At 37.2% G+C, this 18702-nt stretch overlaps 1 long non-coding RNA gene across 1 annotated transcript; it reads right to left on the bottom strand.

Moving 5' to 3' along the window:
* Positions 1 to 2101: 2101 nt before the first annotated feature.
* LOC103099025 (uncharacterized) lies at positions 2102 to 18023 on the bottom strand. The gene is made up of 2 exons (XR_008916075.1): positions 17647 to 18023; positions 2102 to 2658 (listed from the first exon to the last, which is right to left on the bottom strand). It is a non-coding gene; the product is annotated as an uncharacterized LOC103099025 (long non-coding RNA).
* Between the last annotated feature and the right edge of the window lie 679 nt (positions 18024 to 18702).

Here is an 18702-nt window from a genome sequence, read left to right as displayed (position 1 = left end):
GGATAGGCTAACCCTAAACTGAAACATACAAGTTTCAGCACAATGGAATGAAAAAGAAAATAAAATTCTCATTTTTTCCCATGAAAGCATATACTATGTTTGTCACAGGACCTGCTATCGGGTCCACCCCTCCTGTTTAATAAAATTGCATTAACTTTATCCCTGTTCTTGATTTGTGGCTTTCTCACGTTGTGAAGAATAAATAATAAATGATTGTAAAGCACTTGTAAATATGAAATGCCACATAAATGCTTAATAATAATCAGCTTAAGGCCAGGAAGCCAAGGGCTCTGAATAGAAATCATTGCACGGGGCCATTGTTGTTTATACGGCTGAAAGAGCCATGTGCACAGTCTCCCCTTCAAATCATCCAGCAGATTTAATTTTCACCCATTCAAATCCCCACTTCTCTGCAAGCTGAGAAACCTTTGTTCCCCTGTTCCTTCGGTTCTGTCATTTGTAATGGCCTAATAGAATAGTAATGACATATCTTCTCTGTCTTCCAATGCCTCCTTGATTTCAGCTATGCCCCTAAACCGGTTCCCCAGACTTGCTGAATCCTGCTTGACTCTATCTCCAGTCACCATTTCTAACCCCATTTGAGGGACCTGCTCTACATGTGCTCCCCTGGGCAAAACATTTGTCTTCCCAACTTCAGATTTCATCAAACAGCTCTCTGGGCTGCCAAGATAGCAGGGTATGTCATTCCTTGATGTTTGAGGCATGAAGCATAGAATTCTGCTTGGTGCTTGGCTGTAGAGACCCTCTTCCTTTTGCACGATGTTTGGAAGTCTTAGGAACAACTTTCGGGTGCCATTTAACTTTTAATGAGCACTCTGATATCTAGGGTTATAGAGAAGGTCGGAAGGGGAATGAACGTTTCAGATGGATGTGTGTTGGGAGGAAGGCTAGGAGAAGGATGCAGAAAATGACAGCAGGGAACACAGGCAGGAGGGAAGACCTGTCCAGGCTTTCCTGACATTATATGCTCCACTCTCCACTGACCATCTGCTTGAATTTCTAGTAGAAACACAGTTTGGTGACAGCAAGTTAGGGCTGCTACATCTGCTAGTGGCCATAACTCAGGTGGGAAGACCAGAGCTGTGGCCCAGGCTACTGAATCCAGAGGGCATTGAAATGACAATATTTTCAGTCCTTTAGGAGCACAGAAACAAAGTGAGAAGCAAATGTAGAATTCTATAGACTCGTCAATGGCATATTTTTCACCTCTCCCATCTGGACTGCCACCCCCTTTTTACCCTTGCCTTTAGAAAGTCTGGCTGCCTCAAGATTCAACACAAATAACTCATTTTGCAACAGGACTTCCCTGATCCCCCATTCCTATCCTCCCCCAGCTATTAATGCCCTCCTCTCTAAATTTATATCACATTTATTCAGCATGTATCTTTTACATGTATATTTGAGAAAAATATAACATAATGAGATGGAATTTTAAAATAATCTTTACCTTCTGTCTTCCTATCATTTCTAAAACAGAAGTGCTAGGCAATTGAGATTAAGTGGTTTGCCCAGGGTCACACAATGAGGAAATGTCCAAGGCTAGATTTGAATACAGGTACTCCTGACCCTAGACTTGACGCTCTACCCACTGTACTACCTAGCTCCCCTGGATTTTCAAAAGGAGGTCCTGACCCTTACTGGCTTCATGAACCGAGGTAAGGGTCACTTACCTTCTTGTGTTCTAGACCATACTCTAACCACTATAAGAAGGTATTGACCTGAGAGTTTTCTATACTAATGAAATCATGTATCCATATCCTAGGGATCCATACTCACCCCCAAAATTTAACTATGGAAGCTCCTTGAAAATGAGAATTATTTTCTTTTTTTGTATCTCTATTTAGTAGTGGCCAACCTATAATAACTCCCCATAGGACAGCTAGATGGTGCAATGGATAGAGTACCAGATCTAGAATCAGTTCAAATCTGGCCTCAGATACTTCCTCGCTGGGCAAGTCACTTAATCCTACTAGCCTCAATTTCTTCATCTGTAAAATGAACTCGAGAAGGAAATGGCAAACCACTCCAGGATCTTCTCTGAGAAATGTATCAGGCATGACTCAAAACAACAGAAGCAAAATTCTTCATCAATACTCATTGTTTGATTAGACATAGAGACACTGAGTTTGGAACAAGGATAATCTGGGATCCAATTCTGCTTTAGACATTTTCAGGCTTTGTGACCCTAGATAGGGAAACTTCATCTCTCTCAGACCCTCAGATAACTCTACAAAGTTTACTCCCCAAGTTATAGTTGGGTTTCAGCCTCCCTGGAGAGATAAGAGAGAGTCCTGACATCAGTAATGGGAAGGACAGTGAAGTAGGCGGGCATGGATAGAAAGATGGCTTTAATCAATGTGGGCAGGATCTGTGTGTCTTTCAGAGGGCAAGCCAAAATTTTTGAGTATTTGATCATTTGGGGGAATGTATCTCTGAGGCTATTCTAGGAAAGTCCCCTTTTTTATCCATCTTCCCAAGTGCTACAGCACTCAAGTGTCCAAGGCAGTGAGTGGGTCATCCCCACCTCTTCATGCTCTGCTACTTGGCATTCCTCTAAGTTCCTTCTCAATTGTCATATCTCCACAGGCCATAACAAGGGACAACAGTCAGCAGCAATCCAATTTCGACCTCCATCTGCTGGTAATAAGAACATAAGGGGGAAATTAATGTACACTCACACACTTGTCATTCCAGTAGCACCACTTTATTTTTCTATTATGACTTTCTTTCAAGGAGATCAAAAGCAGTTTACATGCAATTTTCCCAAAAGTGTCTCTCCTGGAAGGCAGAGAGCTAAAATGATTCTCTACTTTGTAGAGGCACAGAGAAGTTAAATGTGTCTAGAATCACACAGCAATGTTATGGTAGAATCTGAATCCCAAGTAAACTCCCTGGAAGCTTAATCATTGTACCTCCCCTTAGAAGCAGAATGTGCTGCCATGAACTAGCTAATTGATCATATTGTCAGTTTATTCCTATAATTTTTAGAGAAAATCTATGTGCATAAAAATAATAAATAGTTGTTGGCAATTCTTTGAATATTATGATTTGATATGTACTTTCTCCTTCCTCTATCTTAAACCATATTTTTAGATAAAAAGAATTCCCATCCATATTTCTCTTTCCCTTATCTTAGATTCATTCTCTGTTATTTCCTACCATTTATTCAAGTCTTACTTTCTGTGTAAGAACCTATATTAAGTAATGGCTACAAAGAAAAAGATAGTAAGAATTAGGCAAATGGGGTGAAGTGGCTTGCCCAGGGTCTCACAGCTAGGAAGAATCTGAAACCAGATTTGAACTCAGGACCTTTCATTTTCAGGATTGGATCTCTATCCATTGAACCTTCCTTGAACACCCACATACCCCAAGATTATTGAGTGTTATGTTGGCTAGGACTCAGATGCTTCTATAATTTTAAAGTGAAATGAGAAGACTTGAAGCAAGAGAAAGGCTATATTTTTGCCAAAGGATATACCATCTCCTTATTAAAAAAAAAAAAAAAGAATATACTGACTGCAGTATATAGGAAATGGTTTCTGACTTTCAAAATGGTTATCTTTAGGGAAGACAATGACAGACTTCCCAGACGTGGTATGAAAAGGTGATTATGAACAAATTACAAAACATGTCCATTTCAGAAACCTGGCTGCTCTTAGGACAACTCTGCACACCTGACAAAAATCTCTGGACAAAAGATGGACATATCATTAAGAAAATGCCAATTAGTCTGTCACTTAACATGGAATTACTTCACCAGGTATCAGAGACTTAGATAAATTATCTAGGTCCCAGTTTGCGGAGCCAATGTAGAGTTCAAAGAGGTAGTCGAAAGAAGGCTATGACTTGATTTGTTAATGTACCTGATTGTCAACAGGTGTGATCAAGTGTAAAGAAGCAAGTGTCACAAGAGTGCCTGGGCTGTCACAGGGGAGTGAGGGCCTTTCTGTGGGTGCCTTCAAAGGCTAGATGAAATGGAAAAGCTGCTGAAACCCTCCATCACTTGTCACTTTACAAAACTATCAGATGTCAAAATATATGTGGGGCTAGCAACCTGGAGAGGAAAAGGCTCGAAGTTTGTGGCAATTAAAATCTTCACATTTCCTGCTGATATAGGAACATTTGGACATGCAGATTCAACCAACCAATCAATCAACAGATATTAATACTGCTTTATGTCAGACACTACACTAGGCATAAAGAGTACAAAGATAGAAATGAAATGCTTTCTATCCTTGAGTTTACATTCTATTGAGGGGGATGGAAGGTGAGAGAGAGAGACAGAGAGAGAGAGAGACAGAGAGAAAGAGAGACAGAGAGAGACAGAGACAGAGAGAGAAAAAGAGAGACAGAGGGAGGGACAGAGAGAGAGAGAAAGAGGGGGGAAGAAACATACAGACAGATAGGAAGACTATGGATGGATGGAGAGATTATACCTACATACATAAATGTACATATAGATATATGTAATTAAAATAAAAGTTATCCTTTCCACATCATGACTTCCCCCATCATAGTTTCAATATATTGTAGTTCAGCAAAAGAAATTAAAAGGGAATTTGGGGGGGAAGTCACCAGTGACATGTAAAGGCCAGCAAATAACACAGGAAAAGTTTAGAAACTCAGAACTGCATACTTAACCCAAAATGTACCATAAGGTACTATCTACACCCAAAAAAGAAAAAGAAAAATCCAGACTTCACTGATATGAAGAGAGGAGCAAAACCTTTTTGGGAAGATTTTTTCAGAACACAGGGGTGCCATGTCCCTAAACTCATGATGTGGAAGGGATAACTGTAGATACAAGAGATTTGGAGAAAAGGGCAATAGCTACATAAGATATGTATCATATAGAAGGAGGAATTTTAACTGAATGTTAAAGAAGATGGGACTCTAAAAAGGGGAATTAAGGAGGAAGTACATACCAAGAATAAGGACCAGTTAGTGAGAAGGCATGAGATGAATGGAAAAGATACTCAAGGGAAGGGGCTGCCACTTGACCTCTTTCAATGCCTTAATAAATCATTGATTTTATAGGTGGGACTACTTGTTACAAAAATGCAATTTTCAACTCCTCTAATGGCTACTCATACTACATCAATCTTATCTGTTCTATAAATCTTTCAGAAATAAATCAACAGACAAGCATTTAGTAATGCATCACACTAGGTGTGGGGAGAAAGAGACACAGATCAACAAGTTCCTTCCCTCAAGAAGCTTACACTATATCAGGCCAAACAAAATATAGATTTATAAGCAAATACAAGATACATAGAAAATCAATAAAATATAATGTTTTAATGAAGGCACTAGTATCTGTGCAGTAGGGATAGGGTATCAGAAGTATCAGATAATATATGTAGATTATCTACTTAAACTGCTAGAGATTTTTCTTCAGTTATTTTTAATAATATTTAATAATATTAATAATTTAATAAATTATATAATATATAATATAATATATTATATAATAATATAATATTAATAATAATATTTAATAATATTTTAATGATATTTTATATGCATATATATATGCAGTGTATTCATCTGTTATTCTTAACTGATGCTACTTGACCAGTCCTGATGGCATCTTTTATCCTACATCTAGTAGAGGAATCATTGCCAGCCATTTGCTCACAAGTGCCACATATTTTTCCATTGTTCATTAAGTCATATACAATTTTGATTCTTCTGAAATTGTGGCATTTCATGGTTCCTGGCCATGTGGCATCCTTAGGCTTGAGCAGGATTTCATTTGGGAAACTGTGTGGCGCTTTCCATGGTCCCAAGCTGCTCTTGGCTGTCAAAGTCCATCTTTTTTTTCATCCAACCTACACTTTCTCAAATTCCTCCAACTCCAACAGTTTTCCCTTTCCAAAGTTCAGTCCTTTAACTTGTGATGGCAGCTGGACCTGCTTGAAAAACTGAGCCCTCGGAATATTTCTGTTTACTTTGTCTCCATGAGATTGTAAATCCATAACTTGATTAGAAAGACCATATGGAGGCTGAGGAGCAGGAGAAAAAAATGTTGGTTTAAAAATGACTAATTAAAACTGGTGACTGGACTAGAAATATCTCTCTGCCTTGCCACTAAAAACATTTCAGATTAATTTCTAATTAATATCTAAAAGAAAACATAAAAATTAATGTTTTCTTGGGTTTCAATTAGGGTTTCATTGCTCATGGAAATAAACAAAGACAAGTAAAACTGCTCATGAAAATGGACATAGACAAGTAGACACATACCATGTTGCCCTATTTCCAGCTAAGCATAATTAATGTACCTTAAGAATATCATATACATGACTGCTGGAGCCCTGATTCATTGACTTCATGAAGCACTTTATAAACTTTAAAGTGCTATGCAAAGGTGAGCTGTTGCTGATGTTGCTATTATCATCACCATTGTCAACACCATCATTAAAAGCCATTACATTATTATTGACTGTGTCACCTTAGACAAGTTACTTAATTTCTTTGAATTTTTTTTCCTCTTTTGTAATATGTTTGGAATAGATGGTCTCCATGGTTCCCTATAAATTTCTAAATTTATGAACTTAATAAAGACTCAAAGTTTAGAATTGTCTTCTTTCTCCATTCTTTTATCTACTCAGTTCTTCATGAGCCAGCAAGACCTATATATATAAACCAGTATAATGGGTCAATCAATTAATATTTGTCAAATATCAATTTGCAGCAGAGTGAATGGGAAAAGGTATTATGGGAAAAGCAAATGAAAGAACATAGGGAAGTTGGGGAGTGCTCTTGACCAGCACCAAAAAAAATGGCATTTATATTATGTCCCCCAGGCCCATTTTCTAAGTACAGGAATTGACCTCAGTCAAAGCAGGTGAGATATTTGGTTATAACGTTTATTTTATGGAGCACATATCCCATCATGATTCAGATTCAATCTTTAATGTACTCCTGTGTCACAAGTAGGGAGGGCATGTCCAAATGGACCAAAATATAGCCCTCTGGGGCAATACAGACACACCATGTGAGCTCCTGACTGTTTCTGTCTCAGTAATATTTTGAGCTTAAATAGAGAGAGAGGTGAATACAAGTAGGGGGAACAATTCTCTCCTACCAGGATCCAGGACCAAGCTCCAGGATCCAGGTACCAAATTCTAACCCATAGCTGACCTCCCAAGATCTTTCCTTGGATGTTCAATAACACATTCTCACCCACTTTGCCTTTGAATCCAATGAAGGATGGGTCAGACTAGACAACCACACAACATGACAATCCACAACCTGACCATCTACATGCTTTCTTTTCTCTAAACAATGAATGAAAAGAATTTCCAGAACTCATCACTAGTGCATGATGCCAACTGAAAAGTGCTGATGGGTAGATCCTTCAACTATTCTTGTGAAGGAAGATAATTCATTGGCTGACTGGAACCACAGATGAGGAAAATATATATTTCTACCATTTTTAATTTCGTTTTGATAATACTAATTATGTATCCCCTTGCTTGGTCTGGGTTCTTATTGCATTAGAAATAGTCATATCTGCCGATTTCTAATGAAGATTGTGGTTATATGAACTGTCCAAATGATTTGCACTTTGTCCTTCATTTCAGATCTTGAGAATGAAAGTTCAGTTCATGAACTCATTATAATAAGAAAAGCTGAAGTAACAGGTTTTACTTTTGATCAAGAAAACACAAACATCAAGGAATATCAAGGTCACATGTCATCTGACTACAAGAGTCCTGTGACTTCTGATTGAGGTTCAAGACAATAGGAAAGAGATTAGAAGATATTATCAAGGAAATAATCATCACTGACTATATGGCATATTATGATTATATGCTGTGCCATAAGATGTCTTTTTTAAAAAATCTTTACCTTCCATTTTCAAATCAATATTATGTATTCATTCTGAGGCAGAAGAGAGGTAAGGGCTTAGCTATGGGTGTTATTTGTCCAGGATCACACAGCTAAGACATATCTGATGTCAGATTTGAACCCCAGATCTCTGATCTCTAGACCTGGTGACATAAGATTTCTAACAGCTTCCATTATAGTTAAGTGTCCATGGCCCTCCCAAGCAATATGTCTAATTCAATAATTTATTTATTTAATTCAATTATTCATACTGAATTTGTATAATTCAATAAACATTTATTAGGTCCTACTATGTTTCATGAACTATGTTAACCTTGTAGAAACAAATTACAAAAAGAAAGATAGTCCCTGCATTCAAGGAACTTGCAGTCTAATGAAGGAAGACAATATACAGAAGGAAGATGAAACCTGGGAAAGGGGAATTATGCATGTACATATTGAGTGCATGGGAATTATATTCCTTGGAGCTCAAGCCAAGTCATGATGCAGATGTAAAGTACAGAGTTAGTTGGAAAATCTAAATCCATCTCTCCACCAAGAAAAACTTGGGAAGAGTTTAGTACTCTACCTTTCAGTCTCCCAATCAGAAGGAGGAGGAAGCTGAGGGAGCTGAGAAGATATTGAGTATATAAAGCTGAGTTGACATGATGGTGAGATTTCAGGTGATTAGCTTATTCTGGGAGGGGTATCAAGTTCTTTAGAGCTCAAACCCAGCAAAGTTGCAGATGGGAAGTGGAGAATAGGCTTTGACAATACAGAAAAACAGAAAAAGAGATACACAAGTCATTCATTTAGAATATCCTTTATCCATTGTGCTTACTCTTATGGTAGTAACAGTGAACCAAAGCAAAAGTTTTAAATGAATGTAGACTATCTTCAGGACCACAAGCCTCCTATTGAATATCTTCCTCAGCCTTATAGTGTGGTTTTATGCCCTTCAAAATCTCCCAAGTAACTTTACACCCTTAGGAAAATGTGCAAAATTCAATTATTTTGGGGCAAATAATAACCAAGAAAAGCATAAAGAGTAACTTGTCTAAGGTAAATTGCCAGTATATTGGAAGGGGTAATAGAATCTATTCTGGGTTCAAATCCTAGCTTTTCTACAAGTCACTGAAGTGATCCTGGCCTCAGTTTCCTCATTTGTAAGATGAAGGAGTTGGACTAGATGACCTCTAAGAGGCCTTTAAGCTATAGATAAATAAGACATTTTAATACTGTTCAAAGTTCTAAAACAATGTAAAAGACACTCCTTTACAAAGTTTCCAGCATCTTCAAGTGGGTACTATGTAAGGTTAAGCATCCACAATGAGCTGAAAGAACACCATAGAAGCTAATGCTTTCCTCACATATCTATCCATGCTAGCCTACTCAGGTATGGACAGCCTCTTGAATACAGAGATCTTCTCTTCTCTTTCCAAGGTTTCTAATGAAGTTCTTTACACATAAGTGAATCCCGATAACTGTTGACCATAAACAACATGCACTGCCAGCTTAGCTTGGCTATGGCCAAGTTCATCAAGTCATGTGCCATTTTCATTAATTTCTGTTTTTCTTTGGTAAGTATTTCCTGTAATTTTTCATTACTCAAGGCTCAGAGAAAAATCTCAGATGTTGCTACACTGAAAGGGAAAAGAAAATGGCATGTATTTCAACAGCAGATTTTCAGAAACATAGGGGAGAGGTGCTATCTAAGTAAGATTGGGAAGTGAATTAAGCTAATGTTTATTTTATTTATGTAAACAAAAACTACTTTTTCTTCATAAAAAGAAGACATGATGTCATGAAATCCCTTCTTGGGGATTTTAAAAACATGATGTCATTCCTGAGAAGGAAACACATTGAAGAGATGGTGAGGTACAGCCTCCTCCTCTCATATCCACTAGAGAAGGATTTAGCTAGCTTTGCATGGACCTCCTCCATCACCCCATCAATGTCCTAACATCATAACCTGAGAAAAACAGGAGCTTCTATCATACTATCAGCATGTTAAATGGCACCCCCAGCTCAGCTGGCAGTAGTGCCAATTGGTATTTTAAGCCAAAGACATCAGTAGTCATATTTATTTGTTTTGTCATCTGTCCTATGTATGTCCATTTTGTCTTTAAGGATAACATGGGTCTCTGTCGAATGCCTTACTGAAATTAAATGAATGTCTCTATAGTATTTCTCATTACCTATTGATATAATTTTGTTGTTCAGTCATCTCTCAGTCATGTCTAACTCTCCATGACTCCATTTGGGATTTTTTGGCAACAGTATGATAGTGATTTGCCATTTTCTTCTCTAGTTCACTTTACAGATGAGGAAACTGAGGTCAACAGGGCTAAGTGATTTGCCCATGGCCACATAGCCAGTAAATGTCTGAGGCCAGATTTGACCTCGAGTCTTCCTGATTCCAGACATAGAGTGTTATCTACTTTGTCACCTACCTATCCAGTCTAATCACTCTGTCAAAAAAGGTTAATTGGACATGTCCTACTCTTGATGAAACTCTGCTTCCCTGATGAAAAGTGGGATTCAAGAATTTTTCAAGTAATATCATAGGATCATAGATATAAATCAAAAGGGGACCAGAGAGGGCTTATAGTCCAGGTGCCTCATTGCACAGATGAGGAAAATGGGACCCAGGCAAGTTTAATGACTTTCTCAAACTCACATAGGTAGTAAATATGAATGGTGATATTTGAATCCACATGAATACTTTCCTAATTCATTAATGTCTGTAATCATCACATGCATTATTCAGAACAACCTTGATGAAAGCATGAGGAAGGAACAGGCAAATTTTCACAAAGTATTATCCTACAACACACTACATATTTACAGTCAAACAAAGACCTAAATATTAGAGAAGAAAAGCAATAACCTCATGGTACTTATTGTTCATTGAATAGAAGACTATTTGATTTGGGTATGCAAAATTCTACTTAGCAGGCTCTCTTCCAACAAAGTGCCATCCATGCATGCATCAAATTTTAATAAGATTCCTTGAAAATTATAATAATACAAGTGATATCAACCTCTGAGTGAATGTAATATGAAACAGATTAAAAATGGGAAATGTATGTTTGTTAGAGATATTTCTTACTGTAAACCTTAAAATTTCTTAGACTTATAAATGTTGGAAATTTCACCATTGGGAAATTTCGTACTTGAAAAATTTCCTATTGAGAGTGGGAACTCTATTGGAATGTGAACCCCATTGGCATGGGAGGTTCCTTCTCCTCCCTTCTTAAGATTACTTTAGGACAGAAACCTTTTGCTGAACAATGGAAAGGGCTTTGATCTATGCTTAAGCATAGAACAGGAATTTCTTTGAGTCATGATTGATTTTAGAATTGATACAATAGAGATACTTGGAATGACAGAACCAGGTCTTGGAAAATACAATTTCCACCCCACTCAGTCCTAACAGGATTTAGGAAGGGCTGCAGCAAAGGATCAAGATTTAATTATTTGAGAATATGACCTTCAACAGACATGTGCAAAGCCACAGACCTCTGGGCGGTCCTGGGTTAAGCTAGAGCCACCATTGGCACAGGGAAGACATGGACAGTGATTGGTAGATGTGAGAACTGAGGGGAGGGAACTTGGATGGTTTCCTGAAAGATAGAGGGGTCTGAGGACTGAGGTGGTGGGGTTGGAGAGGTTTTGGCTCGGAGAGGTGGTGCTTTGAGAGTTGGCTCTGAAGGAAGCTGGAGGTGGAGGTCCCTGAGACTGTTTCCCCATTTTGGTCACATGAGTAATAGGGACTGATCTCCTTTCTTTGCCCCAGCTATCTAAGGGCTTGGGCCTTTTGGCCCAGCCTAAACAGAAGGGGTATTTAAGCCCTATTCCCTTCTCTCCCCTTTCTCTCTCCCTCTCTCTCTCTATCTCTAATTCCTTTCTTCATCCTGTTTGTAATTAAGCTCCATAAAAGGTTAACTGCTGACTTGAGTTTTCATTTAGGAATTACATAGCTGAATTCCTTGACAACCTTAAATTAATATATATCAGTCTTTTAAAGTGATTTCCTTGTCACATTACTCCCTCGCTGTGTGACCTTGGGCAAGTTGCTTAATTTCTGTTTGCCCCATTTTTTTTATCACTTGTAAAATGGGGATAATAACAGCACCTCCTCAGGGTTGTTGTGAGAATCAACTTAGCACTTAGCATAGGGCTTGGCATACAGTTGGTGATAGATAAATGCTTATTCCCTCCCTTCCTTTACTCTCTCCATCACTCCCCATTGTCATATGGGATGCTCAGCATTGGTTGGTTGGTTGTTCTTCTTTGTACTGCAAAAGGATCAAAATTACATCACTATGTTGGGGTCAATGTATAATGGGTCTGACTGTAGCTGTTCAGACCAATACGAGCTTGGAAGCCTCTACCAGAGGTCAGGCAGAAATAGCCTGTGTGAATATTTGGGATGGAGATGTCTCTAAATCACCTTTCTTTTGAGTGACTATAATTCTACTTTGCTCCTAGAGCATAGCACCTTCTTTGACGTGGGCATGCCATATTGGATGGCCCTGTGCCAAGTTCTCCCATGTCTCATAATAGCATCCCCATTGAAGAAGAATCCTCAATCAACATGGGAGTCTTTCAAGTGCTTGTGTTTAACCCTTTGCTTATTAAACCACTATCTAGAACACTGTGAATGAGATTTATAATTACCCACATGAAAGTTCAGTCTAATTACACACATACTTCAGATATATAAAAATGACTATTGTGTAGAATACAACTTATAGTTGGATAGTCATTCTCTACAGTGGGTGAATTAAGTACACCTTGGAAAAATACCACATATACATTTAATAATGATATATTTTATAGAAGGAGCTGAGTCTGAAATTCAACAGAAGCCAGATACTGGACTAAATTGTCTTTGGGAAGTCTCATAATGTTTTTGAAAATTTGACATTTCCTCAAAACAAAAGTCTTTCTTTTATACACAGCCATTTTACCAATGTTGTCTTTGGAGTATGAATTCTGGAACATCATGCTCTCTAAAGAATCAAAGTGGAGGGTCCCCCAAAAGTCAACAAAGGGGATGTGTGGTGGGTATCAGTTTCCCATAACCCACTAGGCATACAGAATTGATCAGGAGAAGCTACCAAAGGAATAATGAAAGAAATAAATGTCCAGAAATGAAGATGAATTGGTAAAGGCATGAGAGTGAAGGATAACTGAGAAATATCCTGAGTGCTTAATTTGTACTCAACTATTACCAAGACATCTAGAGAAATATCCCTAACATGTGAGATAGACTTGAAGATTTATCAAAAGATGTTGACAAAAGTTGAACAAGATTAGATGATATATATGGATTTTTATCTGAAGAGTACAGTATGACCTTATTTTATGTAACCAATATGTTCCAAAATCCTTTGTGTAAATTGATTATACATAATAGCAAATAAACCTTATTACTCAACAAGTATTTTATATGAACATTCATAGACACTTTAAGACTTTTGTTAAGCTTATCGGAGCTACTAGAATCATTATCCTTGCATTTTGGGGCCTTATTAATAACTAAATAGCATTAATGAAACAAAGAGAAGCACTGCTATGACATAGACATGACTTGCTATAAGCAAGAGCTCAGGACTGACTGACACAGGAGCTAATATTTAGCTCAAACCATATCATGACTCACAGTAAAGCTTCTTAGAGTAAGAATGAGCATGACTGGGCCAACTGCTCCTTGGGAAGATGAAATAGTTTTAGTACATGATTATTTTTTATTTTACATATTTGTATACCTTTTATTGCTATTTGGTATATCTGAATTCACATGTGTTGCATTTTTGTAAATCAAAGTCCTACTGTATCTCATTTAAGGGTATTGATGTGTCAGTCTATTAAGCTGACAGGGGAAAGTCTTTAAGATTCCACCCAGGATATTCATCTCTCCAGTTAAAGCTGAGACCTCTGGAAATTCAACATAGCTTAGTATGGGACAGATATTCCTTAAATTCTCACCTTTAACTGAATGATCATAGCCTAGTAAATTTGCTATTCCAATGAAAACCAAAAGACTAGAAAGATATAATGTCAATTTCTCAAAATATTCTGGAAAGTTTCCATTTAGAGCAACCTTGAGATGCAGTTAAAAAAACACCTATGGACCCGAAAAAATATCCACCTGCTCACAAAATGTTCAAATGTCATAACTATGCTTAATGTTCTTCTGAAAGTATTCCCTTAATAGTATTTCTAGCATATTCTAAAAGATAGATAAAATCAATTCTATCACAAAATCTTCAGCATTAAAAGACATTAAATACCTAAGTGACCAATATCTCTGCTGATCATACACCTCTCTATTATAGGCTTTATTTTATATTGATAATCAGAGGATCATTGAAAAATACTATTGAATCTCTCAAGGAATTCACAGCATTATTCAGGAATTCATATGGCTTTGAAAATGTAGTCTACTGTAGAGAATGGTTTGATCATCTCACATTTTCATCAAATATTTTCCTCCATATGTGTGCCGATAATTTTCATGAAGATTTTATAGGGATGATAAAGAAGATATAAATAGATATTGTCTTGAATCTTTTTTTTTCAATAGTAAAATGACCCATGATTTTTATCTCCATTCATTCAACATCTTCCCCTCTCTCTGCAGAAGTTTGAGAATGGACTATTTAAACCAGTGGTTCTCAACCTTTCTAATGCTGTGACCCGGCAATACAGCTCCTCATGTTGCGATGACCCCAAACCAAAAAATTATTTTGGTGACTACTTCAAAACTGTAATTTTGCTACAGTTATGATTCGGAATGTAAATACCTGATATGCATTATGTATTCTCATTGCTACAAATTGAGAGGTTGAGAACTGCTGACTTAAACCAATGATGTCAAACTTAAGTAAATCCTTAATAGTCACATATTGACTTAAAACCCCACAAATTAACATTATCTATATTTTATTATATTTTTATTTACTTTGTTAAACAATTCTCAATTAAATTTTAATTTGGCTCTTCCTCTAGCAGTTTTGTCAGTTTGACAATTCTTCCTTGAACTGTGCCCTGAAGGAAAGAAAAAAAAGAAAAATAGTAGAGGAACAACTTGAATGTTGTACAGGTTCCCATATAATATTATCTGATCTGGAGGAAGCCATCTAGCATACCGAATGAATCCTTCAGAATGGGAGGACATGGGTAAAAGTTGTATAAGCTGGAAGACATGGAAAGTTTAAAATTGGTACTTCTCTGGGATATAGTCATACAGAAGAGGTTTCAGATTCATTGACCTGCTGGAAACATATTCACTGAGGTGGTAACTTTCTTCAGCATGGTACCTCACTAGATTTGTTCAGAGATTTACATAACTGCAAGCAACTCTCAGAAGATTTACAATTGGAGATACTTGTATAGGGTGCAATGAAGTCAATCTGTCAGCAAACATTTATTAAATGCATACTCTACAACCAGCACAAGTTGATTCAGCAAGGTGAGGCTGCTATTTTCAAAAATCTCCATGACCCGCCATATTGTTGGAATTGAGTACAGGGTGCTGACAGTCCAAATCACCAGATCAGCCGTGCTGTGGACTTGTGATCTCAGTCATGGGTAGGAATGTAAAATAAATATCATGGGCATATATGCTCATGAAGCCCAATAAAAACAAGAAACAAAGCCTGTTGGGTTTATTTTAACTAATTCCTATTTGTCAGACTACTTTTAGATCCATTTTCCTGCTTCTTTCAGGGACCTCTGGGCAAGCAAGAATTTTCAAGGTTGTTTGGAATATGGGAAAAGTTGACACTAAAAATCCAACTTTATTCAGGACCTTTAAATTCACTCAATGGGAATCAGAGACTAGAAAGAGGATCATTTCAATAAGCAAAGAAGGCAAAATAGTAAACTGAAATATGAGTGCCTCAGTATATAAAAACCCAATGGTTCAAGGATGCTTTCCTTGAGTACAATTGTCATTGATTGGGTGTAAGTTTATCATAAGATTGGCATATTTCTGCAGGAATTTTTCTGATATATATTTCTCCAGCAAATTTGCCAAGTTCCAGTCCACATTTCTGGGCTCCTGAATTTGATAAATGAATAAGTTCTTATCTTTGGGGTCACCCATCAGAAAAGGTATTAAGTTCCATGATCCTACAGCCAAACACCTTCAAATATAATTAACTCCTAGCAATGAGAATCAAGCATTTTGTTTCAATGAGATATTGTATGGCAATTATTTGTTCCAGAGTCATTTTGACTTCTTAAATAGCACACATATGTACCAATCCAATATAGATTTATGTCATGTATTTGTTGCAACAAATGCATCTGTTTCTCCATGATGGTAAGTGGGAAGGGCTACTTCTGAGGGTCATGAGTAGTGAGCAAAAAAGGATCCATTTCACATTCCTCTTTTTTTCAAAAATGTTGCAAAATTAACCTTCAGAGCCTTTCTTCCTTAGAGATGCTGGGAAAAGGAATCTACTTATTAGTACCAAAGAAAATGAGATGTAACAGGTGCAGATCATGTCACTCCTGGAAATGGGAAGATGTGATTTCATTTTGCTCATGAACAAATGACCCTGGAGATGCTCCAATTCTCCTAACTCACATGCCATGCCCTTGAGAGTGGAAACAAACTGAATTAGTTGCAACTTGATAAGCAGAGCCCGATGACTTGTGCCATGCATATTACAAGATATGGTATTTTATTTTATTCAACTCAAGCCTTTTATTTAATTAGAGAGCCCTTGTGTTTTCTGGCTTCAGCAAGGAAGGGACAGCATTCACGAGCATCCTGCAGGACCTGATCTGGTTGCCATGCAGACATCCCCTACCACTACCACATAAATGTATGGCAGGCCGGAATTGTTTTGTGCGAGAGAACAGATAAGTGACATGGATTGAAATTATGGTAAATTTAAATTGATGGCCTAATTAGTATTATCTCTTTTTGTATTCATTGTAAGAAGAATTATCCAGGAGGAACTCATTTTGCATTAATGTTGATATAAAGTGTAATTCTGCTGGATTTTCATTGTAATTTGGCATTAATTAATGCATCATTATTTTAAAGTGTTAATTAAATTGTTACAGAAAAGGGACATCTGCAGTAGTTCAGGAGGAAAAAAAAAACATCACATGAACAATTAGGTTTGCAGAGGTCTGTGGCACAATAGATGAAATATCCAGTGTCATGGTCAAAGTCATGAAGGCCACAGTAGATGGCAGTCAGGGTACCCTTTTCTTCAGCTGAGAGACATTAAGTCAGCTCTTTTTTTTTTTAACTAGACCTATAATTTTATTGTTCTAGTGATATCCCAATGTATAATCTCCCTCCATTGATGTGGTTCAATGGCTTATCTATAACTTAGAGAATTATCTAGAAAACTAAGACATTAAGTGATTTGCCCAGCCAGAAAGTAACTGAAGTAGGATTTGAACCTGTGTTTTCCCAGCTGAGTCAAACCTCTACAAACAATATACCAACAATATATAGTAATAGTTAAAGAGAAAATAGTTGATTCCATATTTCTTCTTTCCTTTCCTTCTACATTTGATCCTTGGTAATAAAAAGGAAATCTATTAAGAGTAGATGGGTATCTATGGGTTAAACAGGGAATTGCTTATCAGTAGTCCAGTAGTTCTTTACCAACCTTGGGGAAAACTTGAATCCTTTTCCTTTCCTTCTACATTTGATCCTTGGTAATAAATAGGAAATCTACTAAGAGTAGATGGGTATCTATGGGTTAAACAGGGAATTGCTTATCAGTAGTCCAGTAGTTCTTTACCAACCTTGGGGAAAACTTGAATCCTTCTTTCCTTTCCTTCTACATTTGATCCTTGGTAATAAATAGGAAATCTACTAAGAGTAGATGGGTATCTATGGGTTAAACAGGAAATCATTCATCAGTAGTCCGATAGTTCTTTACCAACCTTGGGAAAACTTGGCAGAAATCACATGCTATTTTTACATCAGTAGTGACTACTTCTCTTCATGAAATGTGTGCATTAATAGATTCTGACATACAGGACTCTAATAAGTTATTATTCTTATTGGTAATGAACTCCAAAACAAACTGTGACAAATCTCAGGGGGAAATAATCACTAGTAATTCCTTGCGCAGTAGACCATCATTGTTCAGGCAACTGGAATTTGTTGAGTGATGCCATGGGTTAAGATATATGATTCTATGGAAATTCCATTATGACTTCATACAGAGAAATCATCATGGCAATTGAATTCCAAAGAGGGTTGATCGTTCAACACAGTTGATCATTTTTTATTTGTTTGTTTGTTTTTTTCTATGTATGATTCAAGTTTGGCCCCAAGGAATACGCCAACTTTGTGATTTCACAAAATCCCAGATTTGGGGGGCAATTCCCTGACAGCACCATTAATTTAGGACTGAAGATGTGTCACCCTACAAAAGGATGATCTTGTCCCCTCTGACACAAGCTGTCAAACCAAGACTGAAGAGGCAAACAGAGGATATTCTGAGCCCTCACACAGTTCCAATACAGCATAAAAATCTAGGAAATTCTATTAACTTCTCTGTATTTAAGGGTGGGAGGGAGCTATTCACTTCACACAAAGATCATGTGCTCTCACTTTATGACAAGCTCTCCATGCACTAATGACCATGAAGGTTCATTATTCTTCAGGCTCCATAATTGCTTTCATGAATGATGACGACCATATATATTCCCATTTTCAAAGGGGATTATCAACCAGTTTCCCCACCCATACTACTAAAGTGAAAAGTGGAATGTCAGGTTTTGCTTGGCTCCTAGCTGGGTCTAGATTGGAATGAAGATTGATCAGGTAATTTCGCATTTATAAAGCATCAG

This window comes from Monodelphis domestica, chromosome 2, assembly GCF_027887165.1.
Source record: "Monodelphis domestica isolate mMonDom1 chromosome 2, mMonDom1.pri, whole genome shotgun sequence".
Classification (NCBI taxonomy): Eukaryota; Metazoa; Chordata; class Mammalia; order Didelphimorphia; family Didelphidae; genus Monodelphis; species Monodelphis domestica.
This window is presented reverse-complemented; position numbering and strand designations above follow the sequence as displayed.